The sequence below is a fragment of the Podarcis tiliguerta genome, assembly GCF_965153285.1.
Source record: "Podarcis tiliguerta genome assembly, chromosome: 4".
Lineage (NCBI taxonomy): Eukaryota > Metazoa > Chordata > Lepidosauria > Squamata > Lacertidae > Podarcis > Podarcis tiliguerta.
The window spans coordinates 25,483,930-25,498,284 of record NC_139537.1 but is presented as its reverse complement, the minus strand read 5'-3'; the positions used below and the strand labels follow the sequence as shown (position 1 = coordinate 25,498,284).

General features: G+C 45.4%; 2 protein-coding genes across 4 annotated transcripts in view; one reads left to right on the top strand and one right to left on the bottom strand.

The window, feature by feature from the left end:
• FLT1 (fms related receptor tyrosine kinase 1) overlaps window positions 1-14,355 on the top strand; it is a 482,624-nt gene that overhangs the window by 272,032 nt on the left and 196,237 nt on the right. The gene's annotated exons all lie outside the window — the stretch shown is intronic.
• MTUS2 (microtubule associated scaffold protein 2) overlaps window positions 1-14,355 on the bottom strand; it is a 302,916-nt gene that overhangs the window by 271,669 nt on the left and 16,892 nt on the right. Inside the window, exon 1 of one of the 3 annotated variants that reach the window (XM_083437006.1) lies at window positions 9,744-9,924. The exons of the other annotated variants lie outside the window; for them this stretch is intronic. The gene's annotated coding sequence lies outside the window, so the exon portion shown is untranslated. Of the gene's footprint in view, window positions 1-9,743; window positions 9,925-14,355 lie in introns of those variants that run through there. 3 annotated transcript variants of the gene reach the window in all.

Below are 14,355 nucleotides of genomic sequence, written 5' to 3'. Positions count from 1 at the left end.
ACAGATTTGCATACTTTTTCATATGCTAGTGTATATTATAGATGCAAATTTAGAACTCATTACTATACTTTAAAAACAACAACTACAATGCACCTCACCATGAGGAATATGATGACCAGGTGTTCTGTTTTCCTGTTCAGTCTACTATCCGGGTGCTAGCTCTGGATAAGTAATGCTAAGATCCCTCTTGCCCTCCCTTCTTCTGGTTATTTTGGTTTAAAATGGATAGGTCTTTAGATAGAGCTCCTTCAAATAAAGGTCTGTCCTATTACAGCCCTTCAAATAGAGGACTGTCCTCTGTAAAGCAGGACACCCCAACCCCTATCAAAATTGGTTTTAGAAAGGGGAGGGGGTTAGGTGTCAAGTTCTATTTATTCCTCTTCGAATGCTAGTGCTGGACTAGCGTTCCAATCAGATCTGCCCCGCAAATCAAGAGACTGCATGCAACCATGCATGAGAATCTCCAAAAGAATAATAGACCTTATTAATTCTCAGCAAACAGTTCTACCTTTAAGCTGGTAAGAGCAATATGAAATGCATTCTGCAGACACTGAAGCTTTCTGCACAGCCACCAGCAACAACACAATACAGAATGTTATTGAACTATTAAATAATTGACATTTTCAGCACTGCAGCCAACACTACCTGAGCAAACATACATGGTTTAGAAAGAGGTGGAGGGAGAAGCAAGCAAGTCCTGCTTTTGAGTATCTAACAATATCAGTAATACTTTTGGAATCACAACCCAGACCCTTATCATTTCATTGTAATATTTCATGCATAATTATCATCATGCTTAATTTGTTGAGCCTAATGTGAGTCTCATCAGTACATCGATAGGATTTCTACTGTAATCCAGCAATAATTAACTGGATTGACTGTTACAGTGTTATCACATGTCTGTTTGTAGTATCTGTCCTTAGCTGCAACAGCAGCAAAAAGCCATTAATCTTTTGGTCGTTTTATCAGCTAATTACACAAAGATACAGAAGTAGTACTAAACTCTTGACCCAAATCCATGTATGGGGAGAGCGCCATGATCCAATACATTTAGAAAATGACACTATTTTTCTCCTATCATCTCTTTTTGTTGATGATGTTCCAATTACAAGCAGCAGTACCAGTCTCTCTCTGTCTGCAGCACAAATCAATTGGCACTGTGGGAATGGCATTCTCTAAACGGAAAGCATATTTTGCTGATAAGCTTTTGGCCCGCAACAAACATGTCTTACAAAGCAATGCACGACAGCGTAAGGAAAGCAAGAGGGCACTCATGTACCTGCCACATCCTAGATATTCACTGTTCTGCCTTGAATCGAGGTTGTTGTTTAGTCGTTCAGTCGTGTCCGACTCTTTGTGACCCCATGGACCAGAGCACGCCAGGCACTCCTGTCTTCCACTGCCACCCGCAGTTTGGTCAGAATCGAGGACTTTGGGAAAAGACCAAGATGCTAATCTTTTCTGGCAGGCTATTCCCAAACAGGTAAGTCTTCACTCTGCTACCTTTTCAACAAGCAGTCATGTTCTGATCAGCACTCTCCCCAGAAACTGGTATTCAGAGTCATACTCCCTCCACCAATGGAACAGAACAAAGCACCTCATATTGGAAATAGTACATAAAGCCATTATGACTAGCAGGCATGATAGACTTATCCTCTACGAATCTGACATAGTGTCCTTAGGTCCCCTAAACATCTCCAGGTAGGACTGGGGAAAAGTCCTTGTCTGAAAACTCCAGAGCGCTGCTGCCAGTCAGTGTAGGCAATACAGAGCTAGACTGATCAATTGTCTGACCCAGTATAAGGCAGCTTCCTATGTCCCTATGTCTTTGTACCCCTAAACCAAGGATAGCAGATGTTGTGGACTGCAACTCCCATCACTCCCTGAGTACAGCCTATGTAGGCTGAGGCTCATGGGAGTTGGAGTCCAAAAGAGCTACACATTAGATAGGACACATTAGATAACCCTGCCCTAAGGGCATTTTCAGGGTTGATATTCCTGCATTGCAGGGGGATGAACTAGATCAGGCATAGGAACAGTATTTCCCAAACTTGGTTCTCCAGCTGTTTTGGGACTACAACTCCCATGATCCCTAGCTAACAGGACCAGTGGTCAGGGATGATGGGAAGTGTAGTCCCAAAACATCTGGAGGGCCGAGTTTGCCTATGCCTGAACCAGATGACCCCTGGGATTCCTTCCAACTTTACAATTCTATGATTCTATGACATGATGATGATGATGGTGATGATGTACCACTAGGTCAGGATCTGGTTAATGCTGGGTGGGAAGGAAACTTCCTGGGAGGTACACTGAGTTCTGGATGGGATAAAATTTGGGTATAAATGCAGTAATTAGTAATAATGACTATATCCTAGTATCACAATGTAAGGTGGTCAGGCAAGTGATCTCAGGCTCGTGTTTGCAAATGTTAAACTGCTGCCTGAGAGTGAAATACTAAGTAGGCTATGTGTTGCTGGGCACTCTGTCGTATAATACATCTCCCTTTTGAATTCTGATGTATTTATTTTCATGAACATGTCTGTGGAGACAGTGCGCTCTCCTGCTCTCATTATACAGTTCTAGCACAGAAGCATCCCACCAGGCATATATTTTAAATTACTGAACAGAGGCTACGCTATGCCATTTTGCCTTTAATTGATTAGGGGCTCTGAGTTCCCTTTCTCCTGCACTAGAATGCATGTTTGTCCATGTTTTAAGGGATGGGTTTGAGGACTGTGTCCACAGAGAACCCTAGGAAAGATAGGTCATATGATCTGTCCATGTGGCTCAGCATTGCCTGCTCTGAATGGTAGCAGCTCTCCAAGATCTCAGGCACATTTCTTTGTCACCACTTGGTACCAGATCCTGGAGATACTAGGGACTGAACCTGAGACCTTCTGTATCCGATATGCTCTTCAACTGAGCTACGGTCCCACCACAAAGTTACAGCCAAGCTCCCCAGCCTCACGACCTAAATACAACCTAAACCCTAAACAAAGAATCGTACCCTTAGGACAGGGATGGGGAACTGGATGGAGTGGGAGGCTGGGAGAAGAAAGGGAAGCCCCCAGCTGAGAGCTGGAGGGGGAAGTCCACTCTCTTCTGTGTGAGACAAGAGTTACAGACTCCGCTAACCCAGAAATATTACCTCAGGTTAAGAACAGTTTCTTTTGAATTATGGTGCTAGAGGAGACTCTTGAGAGTCCCATGGACTGCAAGAAGATCAAACCTATCCATTCTGAAGGAAATCAGCCCTGAGTGCTCACTGGAAGGACAGATCGTGAAACTGAGGCTCCAATACTTTGGCCATCTCATGAGAAGAGAAGACTCCCTGGAAAAGACCCTGATGTTGGGAAAGATGGAGGGCACAAGAAGAAGGGGACGACAGAGGACGAGATGGTTAGATAGTGTCTTCGAAGCTACAAACATGAGTCTGACCAAACTGTGGGAGGCAGTGGAAGACAGAAGTGCCTGGCGTGCTCTGGTCCATGGGGTCACGAAGTGTCGGACACGACTAAACAACAACAAAGAACAGTTTCAGGTTAAGAACGGAACGAATTAAGTACTTAACCTGAGGTACCACTGTAAAAAGATAAATAAATTACCAGCAGCCAATCGTATGCGAGTCTGCGTCCTCTCCCCCCCCCCCCTTTCTATGCATTCCCTCTTTTCTGGCAATGTGTAGATGGCCACACCAGTCTTCCGCTGTGCTTCAATCCACCGAGACAAACTGCACCCAGCCAGCACTTCCCTCCTGCAGGGACAATCTGCTGAGTCTGCTTTGTAGCTCCCCTATGAACTTCCCTCCCCTGCCTGCCCTGCATCTCTAGGCTCCTGCTGCTCCTAGCTGCCAAAACATCCCCTGGGGTCAGAGGAAGCTGCTTTGATTTGTTACGTAATATCTGGCTCATAGCTTGCCTCAGATTCTGGAGACCAGAAAGGCTATTGCATAATGGATTGAGCAAAAAGAAAGTGTATTTGCTGTGATGCTGGCACGCACACACAAATAAATGCTGAGCATTCAAAACTGGCTGGTCTTGCACTTGTCAAGTCCTTTTGTTGTAACTGCCTGGGTGGAAATGATAATCTAAGTCTGCCCTCATTTATGTAGAAATGATCCAGCTCTTGGCCATTCCCATAACGAGAGATTCATGAAGGAGGTTTAAAGGCGCCTTTGCCCTCCCGTAGGTTTCACACTAAGGATCCAGTTCAGAGAGACACTTAAGAATAGGGACCCCGAGGCTTCCGTTTCTTAAACATCATGTTCCCCTTCCTGACTTCAAAGGGAACTGCTCGAACAAGGACTTCAACTTTGCTGCCATGTAATTAGTAGTCTGTGAGCTTGCACTGCTCCAATTTGATACACTGCTACTTTGATCAATGCATGATCTAAGATTCAGCTTGCAACGTTTTCCCTGTTAATTATTTTCTGTGAGATTAAAAAATTACAATAATATTGTGCTACAATCTTGTTTTACACTCTCTCTCACACACACACTTCAGTTTATTAATTAGGGTGCTATAGCCTCTATAATGAAAACTAGGTAAAACAATCAAGGGCTTTTCACTTTCAAGAACAGGAGGTGCTGAAGTTCATACCACCCCAGAAGTGATGCATAGCATCTAACTTAGAAGCACATAATTGAGGGCAAGATGCTTCCCCTTTAAGGGGAGAACTGTGATCTGCAGGTTACTTTAAACCCCCTGTTTATTACTCCGTCACATGTGCTAGGACTGAAGATGCAAACAGAGTCCACAACAGCACTCTGGAACCCTATTTGAATAATCCACAAGGAAGAATCACAGCAGGGTGGCTATGTTAGGCTGCAACCCTCAAGTGGAGGTGGTGGTAGGCATCTGAAGGTGGTTCAGTTGCCATTTCCAATGCCCTGCTGAGCTTGAGCTGAAACAAGAGTGGAGAAAAAGTCTTGCATTCCTCCATATTTATTCACTAGCCATTTTCTTCCCATTGGTAACAATGCATGGAAAATTCAAGGCAGAGGTATCAATGAGCTCCTGGTGTCACCTGTATTTCTCCCCAGTTTGGGAATCAAGACGTCTTTCAATCTTTCAGATCCAAGTACCTTGCTGATCCTCCCCTAGCAGATCCTCAATATGACCTCTTCCATCCCTAGAGCTCTGACATCAGTTGGGCCAGTGCATTGAAGGATCCAGCAGCAGTGAGTTGAGAGAGACAGTGACAGAGAGAGACCAGATCTCCCTTATCATCAGAGCTCTGTCTCTGACATTGCCAATTTCAGTGCAAGCCTATATGCGGTTTCTTCTAAGTGTGTTCCATGGGACTTATTCCCTAGACAGTATGGTGCAGTGGTTAAGGTGTCCCCTCAATGGAGCCCCAGAGTGAGGCAACACGAGACAGGACCTTTTCTGTGGTGGCTCCCCATTTCTGGAATGCTCTCCGCAGGGAAGCTCACCTGACACCTTCAATACATATATTTAGGCACCAGGCAAAAACATTCCTCTTTAACCAGGAAACTAACTGTTAATCTGTATCCCTTTAAAGCAGAATGGTTGCCTTTCCTACACCCTTTTACTATTATTATATGGCATATTTTGTGTTTTATGTTGTAAACTACCCTGTGATCTCTTGATGAAGGATGGTATATAAAATTAATTAATCAGTTAATAACAGAATCTGGCCGACCAGGGTTTGACCCCCCCACTCAGCCATGAAACACACTGGGTGATCCAGTCACACTGCCCCTCAGTCTAACCTATCTCACAGGGATGTTGCAGGGTTTAAATGAGGAGGGGGACAACCATGTATGGCACCTTGAGCATCCTGGAGAAAAGGGTGGGGTATAAATGTAATTCCCCCCTTAAAGCTGTAGATTTTGCTTCCAGTGATAGAAGTTGCTAATTGCCTGGTTGTATAAACAATATGGTACCAGTAAAAGGTTTGCATATTTACACTGCAATAAGTTGAGCACAGAATTGTAGAGTTGGAAAAGGCCATGAGGATCATCTAAGTATAATAATAATAATAATAATAATAATAATAATAATAATAATAAAGGATGCATTGCAACAATAAATGCAGGTCTCAGTGCGCTGCCTTTCAGCTAGATCTATTTTCTGTGCATGTATGTGGACAAATGATTTGGAGCGTTCCAATATCTTCTTTTGGACTGCCTTAAATTGAGTTTTCCTTGAAGTTCCATTGTATATAACAGAACTGGCACACCATTCTCCTGAAATTGAAACACCTAGCATTTTCAGAGTGGCAAAATGATTAACTTTGGAGATACAAAACAACTCTTCCTCAGTGTTTATCCCACATACCTTCTCTAGAGTGACCCTAGAAGCCAATCCTCAATGGCTGACTCACCTCATTTCATTTTTCATTGGCTCCAACCAGCATAAAGGGTGAGAAATGTCTAAAAAGCTCCCCTTTCATGCTGATTGGGTGGCTCTAGGACTCTAGAGACAGGGACCCTGCTGCATAAATAGTAGAACTATAGGATTGTCGAGCTGGAAGGGACCACAAGGATCATCTAGTCCAACCCCCTGCAATGCAGGAATCTTTCCGCCCAACATGGGGCTTGAACCCATAACCCTGAGATTAGGAGTCTCATACTCTACCAACTGAGCTATCCCAGTGGGTCTTCAACTCCCCCTGCAACGCTGGACCACTACTGCTCTGAATACAGCTAACACATTACATCCTCATTTGAGAGACTGTGCAAAAGCTAGACAACATCACAACCCCACAAACAAATAGCACAGGGGATATTAAAAGCATGCCATGTGTGACAATGATTGGAATCATTTCCATATCAGGGTTGGCTCATTTCAACATCTACCGATAGCTTGCATGTACCATCCAATAGGGTAAGGTAACATAAAGGACCCCTGGATGGTTTAGTCCATCAAAGGCGACTATGGGTTGTGGTGCTCATCTCCCTTCAGGAAGAGGGAGCCGGTGTTTGTCCACAGACAGCTTTCCAGGTCATGTGGCCAGCATGACTAAACCACTTCTGGCGCAACAGGACACAGTGATGGAAGCCAAAGCACACAGAAATGCCATTTACCTTCCCGCTGCAGTGTTACCTATTTATCTACTAATGCTGGTAAGCTTTCGATTTCCACAGGCAGCTCTTTGATATAGCATCCAACACAATTGTACTCATGGACACATTCACACATTCAGCTGCCACCCCCTGCATACAGTAATGAAGGAATGTACAAAGCTACCTTATATGGAATCAGATCAATGGTCCATCTAGCCAAGTTCTGTCTACTCTGACAGGCAGCAGATCTCCAGGGTTTCAGGCAGGGTTCTCTCCCAGCCCTAGCCTGAGATTGAAATTGGGGACCATGAACATGCAAAATGTATGCTCTACTCATCAGCTCCAGCTTCTTCTCAAGCATGAAATTTCTCAAGAGAAATCAAGTGAGGGGGGTGTATACACACACACAAACTAGCCTTTAGAAATATTACCAATTGAGGTTTCAAAACAAAAGAAACCCTGCCTTTATAGCCAGCCAGCTTCATAACCCTGAACAAAGTTTAGACTTAAGGGAACAAAAACAAACAGTTCTTAAAACATTTTATTTAGGGGATTCTACCTTAAGCTGAAGCTGAGAGACTTGGAATTAAGTCCTCTTTTAGACCTCAGCCGGTTGCTATCTCCCCATCTCAATTCCACACCCATTAAATGCTAATAACTACTGAGTAGAGTTGTTTTCAAGATTACATTAGTGGCAGCAATACTCTAGAAAATGAAGACGATGTAGTCTAGTGCTGAGAGAGTTACACAATGCAATCCTACGCAGATGTGCTCAGAGGTAATTCCCACTGAATTCAATGGGACTCTTAGGTAAGAGTTCGTGGGATTGCCGTTTTAGACTTGGTTTTACTTCTGTGTTCCATGGACTGCTCTCATACATTAGATCCTTCTTACACTGACATAATCCCCATGCATTTCTCTCTCTTTAAAAAGTGTGTGTACAGAATGTAGAGCACAATTTATTCTTTCCCTTCCCAAGACTGGGCAGCAGCTGCATGGAGCAGCTGTCCCAATCTGTGGCTCTCACAATGGTGGTGGCAGCAGGGTAGAATACTCACAGGTAGTTATCAGGTATTTTCATCTTTCCAGCATTTCCAATCATAATAATTAGCATTTATATAGCACTTAAGTATTCAAAGCGCTTTGTGTGACATCATCTCAGTAATCCTGACAACAACCCTTTAAGATAGGTCAGGGCATATTAGCATCCCACGCCCCCTATGGCAGATGGGAGTTGAATGCTGAAGCCAGAGATAGTCGCTTGCCTAAGCCATCTAGTGAGTTCATATGAATAAGGTAGAATGTGCACAGGGAATTCTACATCACTGCAGGATAAATACATTTTCTTAGATTATTCTCCCTGTCACTCTCTCTCTAAAAAAAGTCACTATTAAGCATCTTTTCCATCATGTGGCTAATGCACTCAACTGCAGTTCTCCATCAAAAACAGGAATAGTGACCCGTGTCAACAATAGACTGCATTAAATATCATAAACCAATTTACAAGCCATAGGTAGTCCTGTATATAATCGGCAGAGGTAAAGCCTTACAGCAGGCACCCTCCAGATGTTGGTGAATTCCCACTCCTATTTTCTCTGACCATTACTCATGATGCTGGATGCTCCAACATATAGAGGGGGCACCACGTTGGCTACCTCTGCCAGTCAGCTCAAATACACAGCAGCACTACAAGTTAAGTATCCTGCGCAGACAATGCCACCATCTATGGTGGTTGGATTCACCAGCACCTCCACGCTGCCTAGGCGGATCGTTGGGCGCAGGGGGCTGTCCAGCCTAAGAAGGAAACTGAACGCAGCGCTTCCACGAGGCAGAGCCCACCGACCACTTTTTGTTCTCCTGCTAGGAAGATACCGAAAGAGGCTGCTTGTTATTGCCGGCATCATGGGGCGGCGGGGGGTGGGGGGAGAGAATGAGACAGAGAAGAGTCTCTTTTGCCCCCTAAGACTGGGGTCGGTGGGTGGGGGAGCAGATAATACGCCTGCATGAAAGAAAGCAAGGCACCTCCTCTTTCCTATCCCATCTGAACAGCTGTCGGGGAAAGGGGAGCGGAGTCGGGGATGGGATGATCACTGCCAGAGTCAATCTGCCCACAAAAAAAAAAAAAAAGCCTGGCGTGAGGTTGTTTTGGTGCTGCTGCTGTTATGTCTATTCGGCTAATTTAGTCTTTGCCTGCCCGGGAGTGTATATGTTGGAGAGGGAGGGAGGGAGTGATGGGGAGAGGAGAGGGCTTGTTTGGGTCCTACGCTGAGAACCAGCCGCTTTGGCGTCCTGAAGGCACCTCCTCGTGTTAGGAGCAGGTGACTGGGGAGAAGAAGGAGGGAAAAGAGAGCCAGCAGGCTAAAAAACTTGCGCAGGAGGAAATAATGTTGAGAAGCTGCCGCGGGGGCGGGCGGGGGAGGTTTATCCGAGGGAAGCCGGCAGACCGCCCAGAGCCTTCGAGTGAACCTGACCCATCACAGCCTTTCTCAACATCTCTTCTCCGCCCCCCCTCCACGCGCGCAAGTGGGCACAGGGACCCCCGAAGCCGCCCCGTCCTCTGCCCGCACCGCACCCCACCCCGCCGTTAAGTCCAACGCGCGGCTGCTGAGCATCACCTCCCTGAAAGGATGCTGCAGCGAGCATCTCTGGCGGGTTGGTACCCAAAGTGTGCGCGTTAAGCGAGGAGGAAAGGATGCTGGAGAAGGGACCTACCTGGTTCCGCGGAGAAGCTGCCTCCTGTTCCTCCCTTGGCAGGACAAAGAGCCGCCTCCCCCCCTCGCCAGTCCTCGCACTCCGAGCCGCGGCACTCGCGCAGCTCCGGCTCCCCCGCCCCGACTGATGACAGCGCCGCGCGCAAAGGGATGCGGAGCTATATAAGCGGCGCAGGGAGCGGCCACCCAGCGGCGCCCGCTGCTTCCCAGCGCCTCCGCTCTCAGCCCGCTCTGCCGTTCCCACTGCGGCGGCCAAACCGTGAGCCGCGGCGCCCTCTGCCGGCGCAAAGGAGGCACCGTCCCCTCGAAGTTGGAGACGGAGTCCGTCCATGAACTTGAGGATGGCGCAGGAAGGAGCTGTGTTGCTGGTTCTGGGCTTCCGATGAGCTTGGGCTTCGGCTGCAAAAGGAAATGAGGGGAGAATGGTTGCCTTGTGGAGCTCCAGGACGGCAAGACGCGATCCAAACTTTGATTTTCAGTGCTGGTGTTGGATACCGTCTGTGTCAGTCGCTGTGTTTTCTTCTGCTCTGGAGGGTAGGACTCGAACCGATGACTTCAAGTTCCAATAAAGGAGATTCCGACTAAACATCAGAAAGAACTTTCTGACAGTAAGAGCTGCTGGACAGTGGAATGGTCTCTCTCCAGATGTTGTGGACTCTCCTTAATTGGAGATCTTTAAGCAGAGGTTGGATGGTCTTGGATGCTTCAGTTGAGATTTTTGCATTGCAGAGGATTGGACTAGATTACCCTTTCCAACTCTACAGTTCTATGATTCTATAGTAGCATAGCGTTAGAGCTTTTTGAATCCTTTCCTTTCCCCATTTCAAGGTCGGCAAAGGGAAATATGCACCTCTGAAATGGGCTGGGTTGTAGCTACCCAATACTCAATTTACTGAGCAGTTTGATAAATTATATTAAGAAGTCACACCCCTGTTGAGGTGTTGGGTGTATGCATCCCAAAAGCTCACCACAGAAAGCAGACTTTTGCAGAGTTGTCCATACTAGGCCAACACCAACATACACCACTATATATACATGCAAATGTTACAAGTAATCGTCTCTCTCTCTGAGCCCAGAGAGTGTTCTTTGCTTCCAAGTCCTTACTGTGTTAAAGTCCACAGAGACGTTCTAAGCTGAGTTGCTTGCAAAGCCCTGCAACTGCTAGAGTTCTCTGAGTTCGAAAGTCTGGGAATTTTCCAACTTCTTTCTCAGAGAACTTTGTCAAAATGACTTCACTGGAAGCCTCATTTCCAGCAGATAGTCTTCAAGGATTCCTACAATCCTTCAAGGATTCCTACAATCTCCTAACACAAGCCACACAGTAGGGTCTAACATGAGCCCTTTTAAACACAAAGTTACTCACCAAATCTGCCCGGTAACACATAAGCAAGATGCCTGCAGGTGCATTGTGGTGAATGAGCCATCTCTGCTGATTCGGGAAGTGTTAACCCATTAACTGCATTCCTTAACAACCCCCCACTCCATCAATGGAACTTTCTTCTAGGAAATGTCTTTAAAATCAGGAAACCTGACTTATAAAATGTATCATCTGAGCTCTGATGGACCTTCAGGCTAGGGCTGCCTGATGTTGTTGTTGTTTAGTCGTTTAGTCGTGTCCGACTCTTCGTGACCCCCTGGACCAGAGCACGCCAGACACTCCTGTCTTCCACTGCCTCCCGCAGTTTGGTCAAACTCATGCTGGTAGCTTTGAGAACACTGTCCAACCATCTCGTCCCAACATCAGGGTCTTTTCCAGGGAGTCTTCTCTTCTCATGAGGTGGCCAAAGTATTGGAGCCTCAGCTTCACGATCTGTCCTTCCAGTGAGCACTCAGGACTGATTTCCTTAAGAATGGAGAGGTGCTGCCTGATACATTAAGCTAAATAGGGCATTGCCCCACCAACCCCAGGCTGCCCTCGGCCAGCTCCCACCTGGCTTCCTTTTTATTTACATCCAGTCCAGCAGGTGGCGCTGTCTGTCAGTTCCTCCTCCTTAATTTCAATGATTTCCTACTTGTACAATTCTTCAGGGAGGCGGGAGGGGACAAAACTATAATTAGTTGGCTCTGTCTATCATTGGCTCTGGCACCACCTACAGTTAGTCTCCCTGCCTTCTGCCCTACCAGTGTTAATAGTTGCAAACTATTTTATGCTGCCATTATACATTTAAGTTTTTTCCCTCCTCTTTATTATTCCTCAATTGTTTTTAATTACTAATGTAATTAGTAGCCTATAGCAATGTAATTGCTGTAGGCTACCCAGGGAATATTTATTGATAGGTGGCTATATAAATAGAAATAATAATAATTTTGCTTGTAGTATGGCTGTCCCTCTAGTAGTAAGCGGCATGCCTACTTGTCTAGTGACTTGATTTGGGGCAAAGAATCTCATGATTGTTAGGGGAATTATGCAAAGAAAAATTATGACTTAGAGCAAAGCACACAGAACTGAATGGAACTAAACGCCTTTGTTTTTGTTTATCACTAAAGTTGAATACCCCAAACAGATTTTTAATAGCAAGCCTGTAGGCAGGAGTTTCTGCAACAAGGAAGAAGCATTTCAGATTTTGTAAGCAGGCCTCCTCTGTTGTGGCCTGGTATTCCGGTGACAGCACAAACATCTGGATTTCTTGCAGCATTGAAACAAACTGACATTTACAGATGAACAGTTGATTAAATGTTAAACTGCTGCCTTAATCCAGTAGAGTAGAATAGGAGAAGAGCCCTAATGTATTCGGTCAAAGTCTCATCTAGCTCTCCATTCTCTTCTCACATGGGAAGTCTGAAAGCAGGACCTGAGCACAGTAGGTTTTCTATTCCAATACATGTCCCTCTGTAGTTGTGGATTCAAGTAGGTAGCCATGTTGGTCTGATGCAGTCAAAATAAATAAATAAAATTAAAAATTGTCCAGTAGCACCTTCAAGACCAACTAAGTTTGTTCTGGGTATAAGCTTGCACACAAAAGCTTACACCCGGAACAAACTTAGTTGGTCTCTAACGGGCTACTGGACTATTTATTTATTTTATTTTATTTCCTCTGTAGTTGTGTTGGCTTTGCCCATTTAAGAATCTTGCTTTGATTTACCTGCCACAGAAATAACTTTCTAAGCACCTATTATGGGAGGACCTTTTTCCATTGATGCTGAGTTTGTCAGGAAAGGTCTCACATCAGCCTGAAGTCCCAAAATTTGCAGAATCAGCTATATTGAATGGAAAGGGGCATTATCTCAGGACCAGCCTTGGCTCTCAAAAATTCCTCCTAGCAGACGGAGCTTGCAAGATACATTCCATCCAGCTGGGGTATTGCCTAGGTAACAAAAGCATCTGTTTAAGCCATCCTACACATAAGTCATTAATCTTTAGCTGGTGGCAGGAGCGCCAGTCACCCCTAAAAGCATCACTGAATCTTTAATGATGGGGCTCTACGGGGAATGCAATTGTTCACAGTCTCCTTGCTATAAAGGATCCCAGTCAAAATCCCTTACGTAGCCAAATCATCACAGAGAGGCTCTTTATGCTCGAACTGATCCAAATACCTCCAAGCCCACCAAACTTGGAGGGAGGGAGGGAGAGGGAGAGGGAGAGAGAGAAAGAGAGAGAGAGAGCCCTGTGCTGCCTTTGAGGCTGAGAGTCACCTTTCCAGCACAGCACTTTAGCAACCGATTATCATCTATGGCATTAATGCTTTTGATCACCAAGTTCAGCTTTGCACTCCAGAGGGCAATCAGTGCTCTCATCACACCTAATCAAATGCTATGTAAATGCTGAAAAGAAGGCTTTGTTCCTTTAGAATGGTGTGTGTGTGTGTGTGTGTGTAGCAGCCCCCCCCCCCCCCAATAACTGTCAAAGCAAATGCTGCTGTTGGACAACACAGTTCAATATATTCAGTGTGGAAAATCATATGCGAGTCTAGAGTGAGACCCCTTCCTTCCAAGTTAATATTTATTCTGCTATAGCAAATCTGCTACAGGGAAATTATAGGGACGGTTGGAAAGCCCTGATAAAGCCTTAGTTGACCGAATGGCTTGGACCACAAAGGGAAAGCCTTGTCAAAATTAATTCCGAAAGCAAAATGTGTTCCTTTTTAATCCAGATTGAAGATGCCGATGTTTTTGCAGATAAGATGAATAAAATAAGCCACTGATGAGAAAAGCAACAGAATAAAACTTCATGGTGATTGCCCCATACCCTCCAATATTTCTCTGATGAAAATTTGTTGTTGTTGTTTAGTTGTTTAGTCGTGTCCGACTCTTCGTGACTCCGGCGGCGCAGCGGCAGCAGGAGCCCCCATTAGCTAAAGTGGTGCTTCAGGTTAAGAACAGTTTCAGGTTAAGAACGGACCTCCGAAACGAATTAAGTACTTAGCCCAAGGTACCACTGTATACCTTTAAAGCACATTCTAAGCACATTCTTTCCCTCAAAGGATTCTGGGCACTAAGGATTGCTGGGAATTGTAACTCTGGGGGAGGTGGGGGATAAACTAGAGTGCCCAGAATTCTTTGAAGGAAATGAGCTTCAAATGTGTTTTGAAGGTATAGCATGTACGCAGCCTCTGGCTCCAAAGGAAGAACCGCCTGGTTCTTTCTTCTGACATATGATAAGGGGGTAGTGTAAG